Here is a 19,788-nt window from a genome sequence, read left to right as displayed (position 1 = left end):
CGCATTGTTGTGTTTTTGTCCCCACACGTGGCCACGCGAGAGAACCCGGGATAAAAAGGAAGAATCAGAGCCAGAGTTTTGCTAAATTTAATTGTAATATAAAAATTCTTCCTTAACGGCAGTCAATACTCGTACCGGACATTAATGTTCCACCCTGACATCGATAGAGAAATATGGCTGAAATATTTGAGAATCGATGGGGTCTCCCTTAGTGTTTGGGTGCTATTGATGGGTTCTATATACCCATTATTGCGCCACCACCACCAGTTTCACACAAACTATTTCAATTGCAAAGGCTGGCATTCCATTATCCTTCAGGGTGTGGTTGAYAGAAAGGGRCAATTCTGGAACGTTTTCACTGRACTACCAGGAAAGATTCACAACACAAGGGTAATACTAGTGTCCACATTGTGGGAGCGAGCCAACCAGAGCAACCTAATCCCACCTCACTACAAGAACGTAGATCCTGTTTCTGCTGGTTGCTACATCCTGGGAGACTCTGTCTACCCGTGGAAAAACTGTCTGTTAAAAACATTCACGGACACCGGACGACTGACAAATGAGCAGCAAATCTTCAAGCAACAAGTCAGTCAAGCAAGGCTGGTGGTGGATTATGCCTTTGGCCAGCTGAAAGAGATGAAGCTGCCTTTTAAAGTGAAATGACTGACCTCAAACTGGTAAAGCGCATGGTCCTCACCTGCTGTGCTTTGCATAACTTGTGTGAGGACCATTATGCAGCCTATGAGCCGTCTTGTGCTGTACCAGCAGTGGACCAAAATGTGCCATTGGCAGAGGGGGCACAGAGAGAAAAGGAGGAACAAAAAGTAAGAGATGCACCTGTGCATTACCTTGCAGGTACAGCATATAATGTAAAAAAAGCTATAAAACTCATGAAATGTCTCTTTTCTTCATTAGCCATATGCTGATTAATATTCCAACTACATCTTAAATTGCTGGTAAATGTAATTTCGATGTATGCGTGTACTCTAGTTCGGCCATTTTTGCCGACATTTCTCTGTACTTTTGTTTGTCCCAAGTGGCTCCGTCCAGTTGACGGTGGAATTGACCATGGAATAATAGGCGTGGAGCTCACCATTTCTCCTCTAAGTTCTGTCTCGTCGTTGATGGTAAATGGAGGTTGAACTGTTGTCCTCTGTTACTGAAGGAGTTTACGGTCCTGCTGTCACTCATGCAATGAGTGACATAAATCAAGGGCCAACCAGTGAATYGTTTCGGTGCCATACCTCGCTTGGTCTTGTTAGTACTACACCTGAAACAGGTATTGAAATCTGAGAACATCCAGGCAGAATCTGGTCAGACCAGGACTCTACCGGTTAGAAGCGGTCTAATAGAAAAACGCCTTCAGAGTCACGTCTTCACTTAACATGCATGGTTTTAAGGCTGCAGGAGGCCCTGGAGAAAATTCATATATGCTTATAGGGGAAGAATGCTGCACACGGAAATGTGGCAAAACTCCTGACTGGGAGACGAGTGCTTTCCACTGCACAGTCTTAAAGAAAAGCAAACAGTCTCAAAATAAATTTGACATTTATCTTCAGCTGCTCATCCTCGACAAATAAAGCCAGCAGATGTCTGATGTTAGAAAGCAAACAGCAAAATATAACCTGGGACATTTTAAAATGACTTACCGCGAAAGGCTGTGTCAATCACTAACGCCTAAAACGACTAAAAATGGAAAGTATAGAAACATAAAGGGAAGTTATCATCTTGGTGAGGTTTTGAGATTAGGTTTTTCTACTTTTAGAGGGGCATAAAATTGCATTTACACGATCTGATAGAGTCCAAGATTGACAGAGTTTGCATCAAAGGAGGTGAATGACGCAACAACGGGGGAAAAATGTCAGACGTTGCTCCTGACTCCTTGAGGTTTCTTATATAAGATTGCATTAGATCTACTCTTTTGTTCTCTGTTTCAGCAGTTGTTGCGTCCTAGGCGCTCACGAAGAATATCAAATCCCTGAAGAGCAGGAGGCCCTGTGTGTTCTGGCAAACGCCGACAAATTCTCTCTCCTTGTGGGGTCTTTGAGATGTGACAGTTTGACAAGTGGAAACCTCCTGGGGACTGGGGGGCTGTGGGAGGGGAGGCGCTTCCCATAACCGACAAAGACATGAAATATGGCTTGTCAGGAAGGATCCAGGAAGGACGATGCTGACCAGACGCCACCGTCTGTGTGCGCAGAGAGAAATTAGTCGCAGAGCCTGAGACAGCAATACATCCTAAATCTGCTGGTTTTGTACATTTGTTCAGTGCAGTAAATGTTTCTGTTTACTGAATAGATCGCTCATATAAGCCTTCAGTAGGACAATTTAAAGTGACCACGCTTTCAATCTTAAAGCTTTTGTCCAAACAAACACAATGTTACGATAAAAATCTTGGACAAAGTATTTATATTTTCTATTCAGCTCCTTGTTGGAGAGCAGATCAAAGGATGCCAAGGTAAGTCTTTGGTACAGAGAGATGTATCTAGATGACCATCGACATGTAGAGTCCTTCCTCCTACAGACCAAAAACATGACCGTTGGGTCACCGTATTTTTGGCACTATAAGGCGCACCTAAAAACCTTAAATTTCCTCAAAAGCCGACAGTGCGCCTTATAATCCGGTGCGCCTTATAATATAGACCAATATTGAGCCACAACAGGTCTAGCAACTACGGTAAGCAGCTGCCGACTTCATTTTCGCCCGTAGAAGAAGAAGCGCGCGGTCCATGCTGGGATAGTTTTCAAAAAACTGGTTTGTTAATAAAGTTTGACTGACCTATCTACCTACCGACCTGATAATCAGGTCGTCTGCAGGTCATTTAGCACCACGTTCTCCACGAACATGCTGTGCGCGAACTGAGAAGGGTGACCATCGTCCGGCCACGCCCCGGCCGAGTCGGACTGTTTTGTTAATACTCCCGTTAGTGCAGCGCCATCTAGTGGATGCATAACGTAACTCCAGCCTCTACCTTAGCGTCTTATAATGTGGTGCGCCTTATATATGAAAAACGTTTTAAAATAGGCCATTCATTGAAGGTGCGCCTTATAATCCGGTGAGTCTTATAGTGCGGAAAATACAGTAATTGTTTCTTTGAAAGCTGTCCTCAGGTGTGAGTGTGCATTTTCATCTGTTTATTTAAGCTACTGGCTGCAACCTGATCAAATGTGGAAAATTTAAAAGAGTAGGACTACTTTTCAGGAGGACTCCAAAAACGATTCTTCCAGATTTCTCTACCAGAAGTTAAGGAGGAAAACGGTACGGTGTTCGTCTGTCCCCACCCATACCAGAGGTGAGAGGACCAGGACAGCGCCGTACGTATCACGAGTCCCAACGAGTCTGTGACGTCTGCTGCTGCTTGTCCTCCATACGGGCAGCTTCTCTGGTTAAGGTGAGCATGAATATATGTGTGTGTGTGTGTGTGTGTGTGTGTGTGTATATATATATAATTTTTTAGTTTTTTTTGCCCCCCTTCACCTCCCCTCTCTCTCCCTCCTCAGGCCTGAACATGCGGCATCCTGCACCTGCAGATAAAACACAACATTAACTCAGTGCAGATCGTTTACTCCCCCCGTCCTCTCCCTCACTCGGATTCCTCCGTTTCCCTGCTCTCTCGGTTACAGCTGGAAGGCGCTAGTGGTTTGGAGCGTGAGGAATGTACGCCGTCGAGCCGCTCGCAGTGAGATAAGTGGCGTTTGCGTTTCCTCCCGTGCCTAATTATGCCATTTATACCGCGCTAACGGAGGAGACGCTCCGAGCCGGTACACCAAGATTAGTGTTTTCTCTAACATTGTTTATCCCTTGGAAAGTGACGGTGGCGCACACTGCTAGCTTCAGGGAGTCACAATTGACTGAAATGTCACGCAGACAGACGTTATTGCTGTCAGAGTAAAGTCAGTTACTGTACCTTCTGTTTAACTTTAAATGTTTCAGCTCATCTGAAGGAAAGAAATGAGAGGCTAAATATTTCTACAGCTTTCTAACTTGCAGTTTGAATGGAAGTAAAGCTACAAAATGAAACCGCAAAAGACTATTTTCTATATAAGTACTACCTCAAACGTTTTATTATGAAAGCTCAGCAGAATTAAACTGAAATGTATTTAATTTTCAGATTGCAGAACAAAAGGAACTGTCTATTACAAGAGGGGGAAAAAAATGGTTAAATAAGGGAAAGACCCAAAGTTTGAACCAAGCTGCCTTTAAAAGCCTGCTGTAGCCATTTTATGCAAATTTACAGGAAAATGACCATTTCTTATTGCGTCCATTTTCAAAAACAACGCATTTTTGGTTTGTAAGAGTCACAGTAAAGGGACACATTTCTGATGTGAAGTGGAATAAAATTCTATATATATATATATATATTTTTTTTTTTTTTTTTTACTATAACTAGTGTTTTCACACTTTTGCTTCATTATCCCACCAGCTTTACATATCCACACACATTTTTTCTTTGCAAAATGGCTGAAGCTCAGTCCAGCAGGACAGAGAGCCTCTGTTGACATCAAATCTTAGAATCAGATTGAGGTGTGGACTTTGTCTAGGCCGTTCTATCACAGAAAAAATGCTGGTTGTATGTTTATGGACTAATTTATGCAACTTCTGTAATTCCACTGTAATATATTTATAGGTGTCTGATTAAATCAGCTGCATACAAATGCACAATGCTACTTCATTAAAAAAAAAAAGGAAGAAAAAAAAAACATTCAAAAAACACAAAGTCCTAATAAAACACACGGTTTCATGACAAACTTAAAAATGCCAGCAGATATGAATATTTCAGCTTCAACCTGCTGGTTGTTTCTGTTGTCAACCAACAGAATTATCTTTTAAAAAAATAAAGCTACACCTAAAACATGAACTGAATTTACAGGCCGTCTTTAAAGGGAAATAAAAAACCTTTTACTTAATGCTGCCCCTGTTGAGAATTTACATAACATTTATGCATRCATGCAAAAATGTGCTTAGTCTATTTGATAATAAAGACATTCTGAGTTCACAGCCGTCATAAAAATGTGTCTGTCCCAACACTTGACTGCGTGAGATTTAAATGCGCAGCAGGAGACGGTGCAGAGCGTCCTCAGCATGCAGATGTGATTCCTGGAAGACGTCCCGCCGCCTCTTAAAGGTAAGATCTCTGAGGTGCTTCTCCTCTCAAACATCGAAGTCGTTTTAATTCCGGGAGTGTTACTGGAAATCCGACTCCACTAAAACAGCCGTAATAAAAATGAATGTTTTTTTTTTTTTTTTTAAAGATCATTACTCCTCCAGCCTCTCGCAGGCGCGTTGATCTGCGGTGGGAAAAAACTTCCTGCTGCACAGACAGGATGTGAGGAGTGTGAGGAACGTGGCTTCAGGCCATTCTAAATAAATATTTCATCTATGCTATATGTTATGACCATCTGAAGAATCCATTTTTTCCCCTCCATTTCCAGGCTTTGGCTGCAATCAATATTGTTTCTTATGAAAGTCATGTGCTTTGTGCATTTCGTGAATATAATTGAAGCTAAAAGTATTTAATTTGTCCAGATACAGAAAAACTAAAACAGAAAAGTAGACACGTTATTTATGTTTGTCTCCGGGCCTCAAAAATGTACACATCAGAAATCGCATGTTATCAAAATAAAATAAAAAATAAAAAAAAGCAGAGCAGAATGAAAAGTCAGAAAGTGATCCAGAACCGAGCTCTAGATGGATGGTCACCCATAGCAACAGTAATAAAGTTTGTAGCTTGAATTTGYGTTCAAATGTTGGTGTCCAAAACTTTAAGCCACATGAACCAAAGCTGCTCAGATTAAAACAGTTGAAGGAAAGAAAAAAAGGTATTTCTGTTAAACACACAAAAATAGAGAAAAATATTTTTCCCTGGGTAACGTTAAACCAAACTTGCACCATTTTAATGAGACAAAAARAATCAACTGCAGATACTTTTAATATGCTGAATGAATAAACTACCCACAAAATCCAGATGTTTCTAACTTTTCTAACCCTGTTTCTAACCCTATATTAATATATTTTTTTCTGAATCTTGAGTGGTGGGAAAAGATTCAGGACAGATTTATGCGTTTTTTTTCCCCACCATGATTCGTCTGAATAGCGCTTCTTCTCCGTCTGCTGCCTTCACACTGCGATGTGCTCAGTATGAATCTGTGTTTCACAGCGTGACAAATGGATGTGCAGTTCAGGAACATATGACTAGTGTCAGCTACTGAGTCTTACAGTCACATTACGCCCACAAGAGTGAAAAACCCAATTCTGTCCCGACGCCGAGCAAACAATTCGTGTTCTGAAAAAAACATTTTCTAAATAAATCGCGGGTCCTTTGTGACAGAAATGCTGTTGGTTGATGTCGCAGCATCAAGCAGCACCGTGGTGAGCAGATGTTAATCAGGACGCAGGAACAGAGCAGTGGAGAAGTCAAGAGCTCATCTGATGAGGAGAAGCACATGCAGATGATGAGGCAGCGCAGGTGAAGATTGCTGGTCTAAAGAAACTAAAATGAAATGCACGTAGAAGAAAACACAAGAATTAACTAAAAAAAATAAATAAAAATTTAAAAAAAAAACATGTATGGAAAGACCTTTTGAGGAATAATGAGTGTAGGAAGTGTTTTGCYTAACAAGATGGCAAGATCAGAACTAAAATAAACATACAAACAACTTGCAATTGGAACRTGGTTAAATTGGGTCTAACTCTTAACCAATCACAATCAAGAAGAGACAACAAACCCTTGAGCCGGATGCAGGCAACGCAGATTCCTCTTTCCAGTTAAATATTAAAGCTTAAATATTAAAACTTGATTGCTGAAACTTGTATCTAAAGCCCCATCTGATATACAAGTCCATATCTTGGCAACCCTCCATAGACGGCTACAAAATAAAAATCCAAACAAGATGAAGAAGAGTTCGTTTTCTATGTGACCCACAACAATAACTACAAAATAGTTACAGTCACCATACGTTTGACTGCCTGGTTAAATATTTAGTGTTACCTTTTAAAAAAAAGATACGAAGCTTCTGCATCTGGTCCACATGGATTGAAGAAATGCATTTAAAGGGGTATTTTCYCAGACACTTAACGTTATTARCACAATCAAGTAACTATTTTGCCATCAGGTGTTATAAAAATATATGTATGCATCAAATGTGACTTGAAAGAAATTGTTCTTTGTAATTTAATAACTTCTTTATAAGAAGCTCCTGCTCTTTCTGCAGGCTCCTCTATTAACCCTTTAACATTTTTACCAGAGTTACACTAAGAAGTAGCTCCTATAATGAGCTCGGAACTGAATGTGGGTGTTTGCTCTGTGAGGTGGAAGCTTGAAAAGTCAGAGGAGGAGCTTCGTCCTCGGAGGCGGAGCTAGGTCCACGGGAGATTAAAGGATTTCTCAAACGTGTGTGTGAAAGAATCGAGGCAACACTTCAGGTCTGTTTTCGATGAGGGAATAACATTATAACATGATGTGAAGCTGAAAAAAGTCCATTTTATGTGACACTTCCTCTGAACCAGAAACTCTTGGTGTCCTTCCATTGAATCCTGACAAACTGTTTCTGTGTGCAGCTCTCCAGAGGATCATCTCTGCGACCCAGAGCAGTTCTGGCCGCCCTCTTCCCTCTTCTGAGCAGCCATTGCAGTTCCTTCTGTTTGGGGGAGAAAAAAAAAAAAMAAACTAAAACTTTCTATGAGATTCATCTGACGCTGAACATTCTGTGTTTGAACGGTTGCCCTGGAGCAGACGGTTCAGAGCCATTAAAGCCAGAACAAACAGACTCAAGAAGCAGCTTTTCTCCCAGCGCCAGCGCTAATACGGGAAGAAACAATGAACACACACAATTTCTGAGAAAGTAAGTAACACAAATTTGGGATTATGCTCATCTGATCTGAGTGACTGTTGWTTTGAGGGAGTTGATTTTTGTACTTTTTAACGAATTCATGCTGCTGCCGTTTTTTTAACATCTTTTTTGCTCCAAACTATTTAAATATTGCATGATTTCATTTTGGTGGCAACGCAGTAGAAAAGTGTATATTAACGAAGACAATTATTTGCAAATAATACACAAGTGCTCCCAAAAAAAACATATTTTTAACTGATTTTATGTTTAAAGCTACCAAAACTAAAGGACTCTACGAGGTCAAGCCGAAACTCCCAAGTCAAGTTCTCGTTGCTGAATCATGGAATTTGGTTCTGAGAATCATGTAGTTCATCCCGATTTGTCACACAACCYGTGKAAAACYTTTAGCCCCCCTTTTGTGCGAAACCTTTGTTTGACAGATCAGAGCGTCATTTGTTTACGTGGAAAACGGCCCCAACTAAGTAACTTCCAGAAGTCAATTTTTCAGCCAGGGGGTAGGATGGAAAGTTTTGAGGACCAATTTCCCGAGGCCCTATGGAAGTATTTACTGTTGGACCAACATGACAAAACAACAAAAACTCAATTAGTACAGAAAGGAGCGAGTACTTTTACACAGTGCGCTAATTAGTTAAACCAAAATCAAGTAGCTCTTACCTTCACTTGTTATATAAAAGCTGGATATATCAAATACGACTTAAAAGAAACTGACTGTGATTATGCACMTGCAAATTGGGCCTCTGTCTCTTTAAAAAATGGTTTCTCTTTCTGAAACTCTACTTTCAGGAAGTCATCACAATCACTTTGCTCCCGGCTAGTCTGAAGGAGTTTAGTGAGGTGGAAGCTCTGAATTTTGGAAACTGGCTCAGAGGAGGAGCTTCATCCTCGAAGGCGGAGCTAGGTCCACCCCGGTGTTTTGACCAGCTGAATGGAGATTAAAGGATTTGTAAAACATGCATTAACACTCAAGGTTTGTTTTTTCAGGGAATGACACTCAAAAAAGTCAATTTTACATGTTACTGCCCCTTTAAGTAAACCAGAACGGGCAAATTGTTTGATAATAGAAACAATACCAGACGTTTTTCTCTCTGGAAATGAGCTTTTGCAATTTTTGCACTCTTTATCGCTTGTCTTTTTTTCTAAAGTAGTCGAGTTTCAAATGAACAATTACAGAAAATAAGATACTGTGAGATTGTGACTCTTTTCTTGAGTAAATATCTCACTTTCTAGCTCCAAATGTAACTAGTTTTAGCGATCCAGTGTACACACAGAAAATAAAAGTACATATTCAATCCTTTTATTAAAAAAAAAAAACGGCGTTAATGCAAAGATGTCACGGTATCTTTCCACACAAGCTGTGCAAAACCTACGTCTGAAGTCATAGCTCAGGACAGAGCAGGAGAGCTTCCATCAAAATCAAATCTCCTTTTAAGTTCTCTCCATCTCTTTTTTTTCCCTTCTTCTCCCCCCTGGTTTCTCATTCTGTCAGGGGCGTATTGAAGGAGCCAGATAATGGATTCTGCGGCAGCTTACTGTGATAAAGAGGAAACACAGCTGAGTCATGTGCTCTTATCAGCCACGTTCGACGTTAGAGCAGATCGTCTCGCCGCAACAAGAGAAAGCCCCCATTGTCTCCTTCTCCCCCCTTCTGAAAGCAAATTCTGATCTCAAAGGTCCAGAATGGGTTAACTGGGACAATCTCGAAACAATATTCCCCTCTTTTGCTCAGCAAATGAGAATCAGAAYGAAGTTTTAGTGGCTCTCCTCCGCCGGCCTTTCATCCAAACGTCACGGAAGAGTCGGGTTTTTCTGAACGAAAAAAACAACGGGGGAAAACGTGACCGGGTCTGGCTCGGGCAAATCGTTCGTAAAATTAAAACTCTGACAATGCGGCAAACACAATTTAATTCTGTGTCAGGGCCATTAAACTGTGTCTCTCCGCTGAAAGAGCCGGGTTKGTTTTTAATCAATCATTGCAGGTGCAAAAAAAAACAAAGAGAGGCAGCGGTGCTTAGGAAGACAAAAGCAAAAACACACAAATTGAGTTTTCTGTTTGCTTCTGCAATTAAACATTTTGGCTTCTGATTAACACTTTTCAATTTGCTCCGACTGCAGCTGCTCTCGTGTGTCCGTCACAACGTCGGGTTTGTAATCCATAATTATTGAGTCAAAAAAAAAAAAAAAACGGGGGGTATTTTGCAGCGTGAAGTGAGACTCTGTCTGCGAACCATAAATCTCCACGGCGGCTCACAGCCTGATTTAAATGTCACATGTCTCGATGGTTACGGATCTGTGGCCATCACACCGCACAGCGGCTAAATTCCTGGAAAAGCTGCTCATCAAAACCACGTTAAAGCCGGGGATACTTTGGTTCTCACAGATTATCAAAAAACAGACCGGCTGCATCAGCTTCGAGTCTCAGAATGTGATGTCGGATGCAAAAAGGAAGWTATCCCTCGAGTCAGTTTTCATTTATTTATTTAACCTTTATTTGTCTCCACAGTTTGTAGCTTTTATTTTGGAAAAAATWAMGTTTTTTACATAATCTGTGAAAAGCTCAGTCTCCTCCAAGTCCTCCCTGAGCTTCTGTTGCCATCTGTAGAACCTGGTCAGAAACAACCAATCAGAGCCAGGAGGCGGGTCTTAGTGCTATCAATCAACACCATGTACTCGCTGACAAATGTGTGAATGGCATAGAAACAACTTACAGTTACAGAAAAACCGTTTACGTGACTACCCTGAGCATTCACAACAGGCTATGCTAGCTGCAGCGTAGGACAGGGTGTGARCAGCACCACGTGGAGRTTGATTAACAGCACAAAGACCCTCCGCCTGGCTCTGATTGGTTGTTTGTAGTCRGCAYTYGAGAAATCAGAGGAGCTCGATTTTTTTCACAGATTATCAGTCTCATACTGCACTGTCACATGTTGAAAGYTTCAACACATATTTAAAAAAACATATTCTTTGTGAACGTTACATACTGCAGCTTTAACCAGGTGAATTAAGAAAAAATTCCTATTTGCAATAACGACCTAGCAGTACATTTTCAGACAGCATCTTCTTAAGATCTTTCTAAATTCCTTTCTAATTTCTAAAATCCAGCCTCYGTCTCTTTAAGAAGCTCCTGCTCCGCYTTCAGGAAGTCATCACAACATGSCTCCTCTTTTAACCCTTTAACATTTTCCTTTTCTTTTTTACCAGCGTTCTGGGGCCACATGTATTTTCTGCTGCTATTTTGTGTTTGGCAGCTGCAGAGTTACCACAGATCTAATACTCGCTTCCTTACAGAACAAGGGACATGGAGGATTTGTAGTGAACCCTTAAATATTTAATAAATTCCCAAAGCTGACCCAGCTTTCTGTACTGATTAGAGCCATCATGCTGAGTGTAGAGGGCACTTAATAATGTTTGAGCTGTACAGCTCACTATGTTCAGCATATTCCTTACACACACACACACACACATTCATACATTCTCTTAGACAGCCGTCCTTACAATCTCCAGAGGTTGTACACACACATACACACACACTTAGATTCAGCAGTTCAACGAAGGCTGCCAAGACACACACTCGCACACGCTTGGGATTTTTTTGTCCAACTATGATAAGAATCTGGTGAAGGTCGTGAGAGGGATCTCATTCCTAGCAGAGATGAGCCTGCAGATAGCGTCAGCCCTGTGGGCAGATTAGTCCAGTCTGATTCCAGTGCCGCTTCAGTCGGCCCAGTGGTGTCATAGCCACAGCACCGATGCTATCGCGGCCAGCCTGCCAGTGATGACCCTTCAAGTCCATTAGAGATTCCATTTAAGTCAGCGCATATACGGGAAGAGGGCAGGCACCCCGGTGTGTGTGTGTGTGTGTGTGTGTATGTCAGCTTCTGATTTTATGTGTGCGGTGGATCACAAGATTTTTTTAAAACTCAACTAAAAGTTGTCAATAAACTGCATTGAATTGTTCTGACGAGAAGAGGAATAGCTAAAATAGTAATCTTTTTTTWAATTATCTTTACATCATGCTATGATGCTAGTACCTAATCTAAACCATACCTGGAGTGTTGCTGTCATTATTTTATGCATGTTTGAGAAATCCAATACAAAACGCCTGGGTGGACATAGCTCCGCCTTCGAGAAGGAAGCTCCTCCCCAGTCCTGCAGTTTCCAAGCTGTCAAGGCTGACTCTCCCACTCAGCTCCTTCAGACTAGTCAGCAACAATTAGCAAACACACCTGGTGGTACTGAGCATCAGCTGAGCTCATTATAGGAGCTGCTTCTCAGTGAAACACTGGTACAAASGCTGYYRAAGGGTTAATAGAGGAGCCATGTTGTGACGACTTCCTGAAGGCGGAGTTTCAGAAAGAGTAGGAGTTTCTTAAAGAGACAGAGGTCCAATTTCAAGGCGTTAAATCAGGAGCTAAATTTTTTTAAATCATATTTGTTATACATATTTTATATAGAACTTATTTTTATAACAACTTTTATAAGACGGTTACTTCACTTTGCTATAAAATGACACAACAGGCCTGGAAAACACATCATATACCGCCCCTTTAAGGTCAGAATTATTAAAATGGTGGAAACATTCTAGTGCCAGCAGTCACTGCATCCATTACTGTAGACGTTCCTGATTAAAATTGCATTCCTTTTTTCTTTACTTTGACTTAAAGCCTGAAAAAGTCGTGCTTGAGAACATAACTTATTTCATTCAGACAAACGTGACAAAAAGCCAAGGCAATAAGTGAAACGGTGGCTAGACGTTGCTCATTAGAAATATTGCTACAGAAAAAGATCGGTTTCAATAAGAAAAACTCAGCTCTCTCTTTCTCTCATGGCTCGTCAGTAATCAGACTGCATTCATCAGCCCAGTGGGCATTAATGTTCAGAATGGGTGGAAAAAAATGCTTCAATTAAAAACAAGTGTTATGAAAAGACGTATGTAATATATAGGGTATATATTTTGATCCTTTAGACAACCTTGGAAAAAGTATTAGACGTTTGTGGAACATACCGCTTGGATGGGTTTTCTGTTTTTTATAAGTTTATACTTTTATTCAGGGGAGTCCTTTAGTTCTGGCTGTATTATGCTTTTCTCTTTTCATCTCTATGGAAGCATGTTAGCATTTAGGCTAAGCACTGACCGCCAGTCAAGAGCACAAAATGACAAAAGAGGTCGGAAGAGCAACAATCGCAGCATTTTTTGCAACAGTGTTTGCGTCTGACAAAATGAATCGATACAAGTACGTTGTGGTTGCTCAAGATCACTGCAGCAGCATGGCTTAGCAACCGTTCACAAAAGACATATAATTCATAAATTACTTAAAATACCCAGTAGAAGGAAACAGTTCCAATAATAATAATTTACAGAAAATGGCATAATGGGCATAGCTCTGGGAATATTCCCACGCCAGTTGTACCCTTTTTTCTTTTTTTTTCTTTGAAAACCTTTCCTCTCAAGCCATTAAACTTTTGAGTCAAGGCCACTTTCCCTATTCTTAAGATGGCTGAAAGTCGCTTTGATCTTTCCACCTCTTTAATTAACCATTAGCTTAAATCTAAAGGAGGAACTGCACAGCGTTTATCCAACATGAGGCTGATCTGCTGCAGCAATGTTATTAGCTGCTCTCAACCTCTTAATTAAAATAATAAAAAAAAAAAAGTATCCCTTAAAGAAAAAGAACTATATGTTTTACTGGGGTGATAATAAGGAATTACGTTTTTGTGTTGAATAGTAATAATTAGGAAAAACATGGCATTATCTCTGAAGTTTTAATTAAAATTACTGAGATTTTTTTTTCAGTGATGTAATAATAAAAGGGGAAAAAAAAAACTTCATTTGATTAAATCGGAAAACCCTTAGAATTTCAAAAGCAGCTGATAAATCAGTGTGCCTCTTTCGTAGTCATTCATTTTTATATGCCCAGCTTTTCCTTTCAAGCTGTGAATAACTAAAGAAACATGTAAACATGTGACAGTCTGACGTAATTAGCTGCTAAAGAAAAGTGTGTGCTCGTAGTTATAGACTTCTGAAACAGAAAAGTGACCCTGAAAGCTACTTCAATTAGGCTTTTGAATCTTGGTGCATTTGTGTTTACAGGAGCCGAGAACAATTATACAATCTATTGTTAATGCCGTATCTACTCGATGTCAGAGCGCCATTATTTTTGATGTCCTCAGAGAACCAGGTCACTTTTATTTCTTTAGAACTAGGAAAGTTCATTTTCCTCAGGCAACATGGAATCTTAAAGAAATACGCCGCGATGTCTCAAAAAAAATGACTATGGTGCAAAAACGTTCCATTAAGTTACACCATTCAATACGGTTCAATGTTGAATGCTGAATGTTGTTTGACAAAACAAAAGCTGTAACTGGTGGCATAAATGTGAAAGTATTATAGATTTTCTCTAATCCACACAGTGTTTAAATAGTAGCCATAATTAATTTAATAAATAATTCTCTTACAATCTGTAGGATAAAAAAATRGTTTCACATACCATACACAGACTTCAGAATGGACATGGAAACGGTGGGGTTCATTTAAATGTGGTAGCTTTCTGGCACAGACACGTTTTGGTCCATAATTCTTCAACAGGTCTAAGACTCCAGAAACAAAACGCTAGTGTTTTTTAAATTTTTTTATCAACTCCAAAACCAATTTTAATGTCTTTAGGATTGTTGTCCACAGTTATGATTTTCAGCCATTGTTTACATCTGGATTTACCRCGTCTGACTTCTGCTGGTTCAGAATTATGCTTCACGTCTCGCGTCGGTAACGTAAAATGAGACCTGACCGCTCTGACTGCAACCGTGTTGAAAACAATCAGATACGTATCCGATTTAGTCCCACATTTGGAAGTGACACAAATTATTATTTTTGGTGGTGAAAAAAATCTAAATTTGTCCATTCGGACTGCTGTGAAAAGATCAGATATAAGTTGCTTATGGGTCGCGTTTTCCTGCTTTGTGAACTCTACGGTCTTGTTTTTACCTTTGCTTGTGATTTAAATGGCCTTTATTCAGTTATCACACAGTAAACCTCTCMATACTGGAGTAACAGCGGTCGCATAAGGAGCGTCTACTCCACCACTATGTCACTTCAAAACCTAAACTAACTTCACTGTGTACATTAACACTGGTGTTAAAGCATGTCCTAGTTTATGATAGCCTTGGAGGTTTCTGGGTTTTTCCTAAGCATCTGAGCGCATTTCTTTCCATCTTACATGGACAAGTTAGGCCAGATAATTGAAACATGATGAACAGTGATCCCAAACAGATGTCAAAACTGGTTTGCTATGGATAAATCAAGCTAACATTAAGCAAAGCTACATATCGTCACCTTCCTAAAATAATGGCCTACGTCGTTTTTTTGGAAATCCCTTTGGCCAAAAAACGACTTAGGCCATTATTTTAGGAAGGTGACGATATGTTGTATTAGTATCAAAACCTGAAACAGAAATTGAAATAAAGAACTCAAATAGATCATTAAAAGCTACAAATGAATGTGACTATCAAGCCGATGACGAGTGGATGTAAAATCCTAGATTTATATTTCAAAGTAAAACTCTTTTCTTTAACCTTACAAAATGAATCTTGTTTACAAAGTAAGTTGTAGAATTACAACCATTTTTCCTGTCAGACATGCAGGTTTCAACAAGCACAGCTTTTCCTCGCTCCTGTATGAGACGTCACCTTCGCAAGCAAAGCTGCTTTCAAAGAAAAGGTCAATATGTTGAAAACGTGATACTTTCTTAATTCTTTATTTCTGTGGATTTTTCCACTTTCAGTGAAACTTTTTTATTTCGAGAAAAAAAAAGGAGTCTTATATGTTTCTCTCTGAAGGGTRTCGGGCCTCTGAACGCATCTCACACCAGCCGGAGTTGGCGAAGAAAACAAACCTCTCACAAAGCGCTTCTTTATGAAAACCACCGTGCTTCATGAACACGTGCATCAATAGCGAGACTCTAGTGCAGTTTCATTTCTGAAACCTGAAAAAAAAAGAGGCAAATGTAGRACACAATTATCCGTTGTCCGACAGCGCCTGGTGAACGCCATTCCCAGACGTCTTCCTCATAACACGCACGCAACGATTTGTCTTCCGAACGGAACCCGCGTGTATTTCGCTAATTCGCACGTAATTAGGCTTAAGCAACGTACGCCCTGCAGTCTAACAATGCCCACTGAGCATTATTAACAAGATCTCATCTAATGTGCCAACATCTTCAGTAATGTCATCCTTACAAATGACACAGGGTAAAAGTTTCCCCTGCTGTTTTACTGTGGTCATGTTCTCAGATGAGCAGAACTGCCTGTTCAACTTTAAATAGTCTCCTTTTTTTTTTCTCTTTCTCTCTCTCTCGTTCTGCCTCTCTCTGTTCTGCGGTGGTGATGCAAACCATACCAGCGAGCAACTTGTGAGATTCAAAACATTGTGTCTGTGATGTGCGCTCCAATGTTTTCACTTATTAGACACCGTTTCCAGAGTAACACAAGCCGAGGAGCTGAATTGTTGACTTTTGCGTGAGAACACTGTGCGCGTCTGCAAAATACAAACGCAAACACACAAAAGACAACATTTACTTTGATTGTTGTTGGGGTTTTTTTTTTTTTCTTCACTTCAAATAATTTTCAGGTACGTAAGAGTTGAAACTCGGGGCAGAGTGTGCTTGTACAACACTTTCCCACTGAGGCGACAGAATGATTTGGAAAAGTAACTGCACACCTTGAACTTTTTACACGTTTTGTCACGTCGCAGACGCAAACTTTCAGCTTTATGTGACAGACGAACACAAAGCGGTGTGTAATTGTGAAGTTCAAACAGATTCCACTTACCCTTCGATGAGTGCAAAGAAGAAAGCCATTAGAAGTCTCTCTATTTCCAGTGTTCACCTAGTCTGTTGGTGCGCACAGTAAACGCAACCAAAAACCTGTGGGCCGACACACAAAAGGCAACAAGAATTAGAAAACTAACACTGCATATCAACCTAAAAGAACATCATCATCATCATGCTGTGGCGAGTCTTTCCTMCAACRGGGAAATGAAGGAGTTGATGGGAAAATCTCTTGGTGAGGAGAACCAGTCAAAGTTTGAGAATTGTGAAAAACCCATTGACTGCTGCCTCAATTATGGTCCATGACTGATACGATCACATTTTAACATCATGCATTAGCACAAATATCGTAAACGACCTGCAGCAAATTACCTGCCGGGAATCGAACCAGGGACCACTGTGTTAGGGACTTTAGCTGACTTGTGGCGACCCAAAGCAAATGTTGTTCTCTACTGTAAAGTCATCAACTCATTCCTGTGTAAAGCAACCTTTAGTATTTCCTGTTTCTTCCTGTAGGCTAGTTCAAAGTGGTAAACTGTGAACAATCTTAAACCCAACAAACGGGAACAAAATGTGTGGCTCCATACATGGCTTAAACTGCTCAATATCTTTCCAATTAGCATAAGTTCAACACTTGGTCTTAGAAAAGCTGTTTTGAACGTGCAGCAGCTGCAATAGCAACCAAAGCTGAATGAAAGMGACRCCTTGCTAAAKAGTTTCAGTCTGGAAGGCATTCACTGACAATACAGACGTTCCTGAAATCCTGGTGTCAATTTGGGGTCCTTTAATTCCCTCGGGTCAGTCAACTTCTGGATACCGTACAGCAGAACTGCAGACGTTTCTGGACACGGATAAATTGACTGGTCTGGAGCTTGATTTAGCTCTGAAGGAGGAAAGCTTAATGTAAATAATCCACTGATCTATTTAATTGGATTCTGAATCAGCAAGCGGGTTCAGCTGGACTCTAATCAGAAAAGCACAGAGCATCCCAGTCCTTTGTTAGACTCACAGTGAAGCCCATTTATTGCCCCATATGGTATACGGAACGACAAAATAAGAAGCACATGCTACATGTTCTTTGTTGACAAGAATTAATGATGTTCTTTCATTTTTTCTTCATTTTTTTTTCCGTCCGTGCCCTTAAATACTGTGGAGTCCTGACAAGGCAACATCTTGTGCACTAAACTGTGAACTGAGCTACACAGTTGCAGCTGACGTTGCACATTAAGAGGGAAGGAGAGAATGAACCTGGACTGTGGCTTCTAATAAAGTGGACAAAAAAAGAAAAAACATTACGAAATGCAAGGACGAACAACGTATGGCTCCCKGCCGGGCAAAATGCCCGTCCGACTCCGACTGCGTTCTTCAGACGGKAAGGTAGGGAACGGGTCAGCAAATGTTGATCAGCAGAATTCGAACGTAAGCTAGCRGAGGTAAGCTACTGTGTTTGCAGACGCCCGCCGGATCTGTCATTTAGTTACATTGACAGAAAAGAAAACAACATCCACCGAAGTCCCTCACGCGTGACGCAGACTCACTTTCCCTCGCATTCATCATCCTGTCAGCGTTCAAATCCAGTACATTTATCATTAATAAATTAGCTCGCGATGGTGATGGGTAGACGGGCTGAGGGCCACGCGTCCATTCATGTGTGATCTATGGATTTTTTTTACTTTAATTTTTTTAGTAATTATTCACCGGAGAATGGAAAAAGACAGGAGGACGGATTGGAACGCGTGTGTTTTTCCGATTTTGTGTTTCGTTCAATCAACAGGCGCCTCGTTCTCTGTGGGACACGGCTGACATTTTGAGAACAGCTGGCGGGGCTCATTTCGCAGGCGTCATCAAGCATTCGTCTTGCGGTGCAGACGCGTTTATCCGGGAGGTTGTTGGCGCCATGGCGGCCATCTGAGGAGGTGAGACCAATGAAGGGCCTGATCAGAATTGCCTGATCAGAATTGTCTATCAGGCCCTTCATTGGTCTCATATCATATCCCTAGGGATATGAGAAGAACATCGACTGTGATGAATAAACTCTCTTCATGAATCACCGTGGTTGTTATTATGTGACATTAACAAGGATGTTTAGACTCTTGGTTTATAAAAGACCAATGTCAAGTGAAGTTTGAACATTATTTTCACCAAGGGGTTGTTGGGGCATCCTTTATTTGTCTGTATTTTCCGTTCCAGCACCCAAACCTTTRCTTTTTAATTCTCATCACAGTATTGWGTATCTCTGGTAAGGCTTTTTCTGTTTGTGRGAATTTCTACCTACTCTTACAGAATACCGCTGCATTTACTTGTCCTTATGTGGAATATTTATAGAACAGGTCTTTAGTGTATAAAGTAAGGCTAGGACTTTTAAAATTATAACACAATTCCTCACTTTTTTTCTRACTGGAACCTTTATACTCGTATGTTTCTGGTATTTCCCTTAAATCTGACACACAAGGGACATCTGCGAACAGCGATGGACGACRAAGCCACTTTTGGCCCACTGGAGGTAAACCTTTGCTTCAAAAACAATCTGGAGGTACGCTGTCAAAACTATTGTTGTATTCAAGTTGTGCTAAAAAGAGTTAGCCTATCAGCGAAGCTAATCAAGCATAAAATAGCATCTCAATGCTAAAAATGTGGTGTTGGGGAAGAGACGTCCCTAATGTTAGCATCCAGAGTCAACATTTCTAAATAAGTTCCACAAATGATGAGTTCTTGTAAAACAATCTGATGGTTAATTAACATGAATAACATTAGAAACAACAAATTTCTTTATTACTGAGCTCATATGTCGGTTTATTCTATCATTTATGGTGTTTGAATTGAAAATGTTGCTTATTTTGTGGATATATGGCTTCATTATTTAATCGGATCCCATCACTAACATACAGTGAAGTCTGCTTCTTGACATCTGTAGACAGCAGAAGTCCTCTCTGACATATAGTCAACTCACAAATGGWAACAATTTTAATATTTGACRTGTTTTTAATGAATCMATTTTTTACTGACTACAACACTCATCCTACTTTTTAAAATAATACGAAACAAAATTAGACAGTCGTAAACTTTGCAGATCTGGCAAACGAATTGCAGTCCTAATGCAAATTTTACAAAGTCCATC

At 40.4% G+C, this 19,788-nt stretch overlaps 2 long non-coding RNA genes across 2 annotated transcripts in view; one reads left to right on the top strand and one right to left on the bottom strand.

The window, feature by feature from the left end:
* Nucleotides 1–7,426: 7,426 nt before the first annotated feature.
* LOC103457802 (uncharacterized) overlaps nucleotides 7,427–19,788 on the bottom strand; it is a 23,142-nt gene continuing 10,780 nt past the window's right edge. Inside the window, exons 2-3 of the long non-coding RNA XR_532477.2 lie at nucleotides 16,672–16,766; nucleotides 7,427–7,638 (exon numbers count right to left, since the gene is read on the bottom strand). This is a non-coding gene — a long non-coding RNA (uncharacterized LOC103457802). The remainder of the gene's footprint in view (nucleotides 7,639–16,671; nucleotides 16,767–19,788) is intronic.
* LOC108165744 (uncharacterized) lies at nucleotides 7,811–8,804 on the top strand. The gene is made up of 2 exons (XR_001776070.1): nucleotides 7,811–7,842; nucleotides 8,635–8,804. It is a non-coding gene; the product is annotated as an uncharacterized LOC108165744 (long non-coding RNA).

Source organism: Poecilia reticulata, linkage group LG21 (assembly GCF_000633615.1).
Source record: "Poecilia reticulata strain Guanapo linkage group LG21, Guppy_female_1.0+MT, whole genome shotgun sequence".
NCBI lineage: Eukaryota > Metazoa > Chordata > Actinopteri > Cyprinodontiformes > Poeciliidae > Poecilia > Poecilia reticulata.
The sequence above is the reverse complement of the archived record's forward strand: the minus strand, read 5'-3'. Positions and strand labels throughout refer to the sequence as shown.